Source organism: Hemicordylus capensis, chromosome 4 (genome assembly GCF_027244095.1).
Source record: "Hemicordylus capensis ecotype Gifberg chromosome 4, rHemCap1.1.pri, whole genome shotgun sequence".
Lineage (NCBI taxonomy): Eukaryota > Metazoa > Chordata > Lepidosauria > Squamata > Cordylidae > Hemicordylus > Hemicordylus capensis.
Genome location: NC_069660.1, coordinates 147,361,996 through 147,363,780, shown reverse-complemented (window position 1 = coordinate 147,363,780; position 1,785 = coordinate 147,361,996). Strand labels below are relative to the sequence as shown.

At 46.1% G+C, this 1,785-nt stretch overlaps 1 long non-coding RNA gene across 1 annotated transcript; it reads right to left on the bottom strand.

The window, feature by feature from the left end:
- Positions 1-452: 452 nt before the first annotated feature.
- On the bottom strand, positions 453-1,534 carry LOC128325026 (uncharacterized). The gene is made up of 2 exons (XR_008307224.1): positions 929-1,534; positions 453-757 (listed from the first exon to the last, which is right to left on the bottom strand). It is a non-coding gene; the product is annotated as an uncharacterized LOC128325026 (long non-coding RNA).
- Positions 1,535-1,785: the final 251 nt, after the last annotated feature.

The following is a 1,785-nucleotide window of genomic DNA, read 5'->3' as shown; positions in this document are numbered from 1 at the left end:
AGAAAAATTATAGAAAATATAAGGGGGGGAAATCACAAGGCTCACACTGCCATTGTAGAAGAACCCCTCCACATTTCATGGTAAATTGTTATACATGCACAGTTGCAAATGTTTTTGGATGTTTGTAACCTTTTAGGGGGCTGACTTTTGGAAGAATTGACTTTGGGTTCTGCATACTTTGTGTCCCCCACATATGCAGCAACATCCCTCTCTCTTATTGGTCAATGGCCCTGTTCTGCGCCAAAGGGACTGACATGAAACCATTGACTTTTATATTATTGGGAGCAATGACAACATGATGATGATTATGAATGATGTTCCTGAAAATACCAATTACTTTGTGCTGTTTAGTGTTGTCTCGGCACAGAGACAAAGACTCATGAATAGAACTTTTTCTTTTTCTTTAGAAAATATGTCTGAGAAATGAGGAATGTGAATGAAAAAGCAACAACTTGCACAGTGTATCTATTTTATTTCTTACTGAAAAAATAATTCTTAATAAACATTTTCCAGAAGCAAGGTTCAAGAAGCTAAGGGGACGAGTCCCAATATATAACAGCATTTCACCATTCCTTTCCAACGTTCAGATTGAAATCTTATATTCTAAAGTCAGGCAGTCAGATTTTCAAGTACTTTCATTTGGAAATATAAAAGAGTATTTATATTTCATTTTTCAATGACACGAAAAATCTTTCAGAGCCGTTTCCGTAGCAAAAGGAGTGAGGAAATGGTTTCCTATCCCAGCAGGGCTCATCATCTAAAAAGAAACACAAGGGAGACGTTAGCAAGATTCACTGGCAAGTGGGCTATGCTGGACTGACGAGGGGCAGTTGCTCTCCTTCTGAGAAAGAGAAGAGAGCCATCACTTTAAAAGGTGCCTCTTTTAAAAGTTGGCAGTTAACAAGGTTGTTGACCGCATTCTAACTACCTCAGAATTTGACAGAGCAGTTGCTCAAACAATCACAGGCCTTCTCTCAGGAAAGGAAGGCATTTTAAAGACCTGGTTCTTTGCATGCTCCAGTCTGGATGTTTACTGGCTTCGGGCCCTCCCGTCGGCTCCTGGGGGGAGCACTCACTGGGCTGCTCAATGGCAGAAAGGGAAGCCACAGGGTGTCAAACCTCAGCAGGAGCTGGCAGGCCACAGGCAGAGACCAGGGAGTCAACTGTCCAGGGCTGGGCTGGAAAGGGTCGGAAGGCTAGCACACGGTGGCGATGATGGGAGAGCTACCTCCCACCCACCTGCCATGGCGGCGCCAGAAGTGGAGGGTGGGATTAGGGCAACGGCTGCCCTAGAGGCTGCCAAGGCAACAGCTGGAGAGACAGCTTGACCCATGGGGGAGGGGCCAGAGGGGAAGCGTCAGGATTGCCCTGGATGCAGGGCTTTATTTAAGGGGCATACGGCCAGGGATGAAGAGATCAGCAGAGACAGGAGTTGGCTGGCTCTAAAAGCTCTCAGGGACAAGTGGGGCGACCCCTCTTGCTGGCAGGTGGAGGAGGGCAAGGGTGGCTAGCAACCCCCTCCTCACCCCTTCTGAGGCCAAAAATCGATTCATGCACATCCCTAGTATATGTTTATGGAAAAGACAATTGATTTAAACCTATCTGGTACTATATCGGGCAGGAGCGATATAGGAAGATGCTGAAAGGCATCATCGCATACTGCGCAGGAGGAGGCAATGGTAAACCCCTCCTTTATTCTACCAAAGAAAACCACAGGGCTCTGTGGGTGCTGGGAGTTGAAATTGACTTGACAGCACACTTTACTTTACTTTATAGGCTACCCTA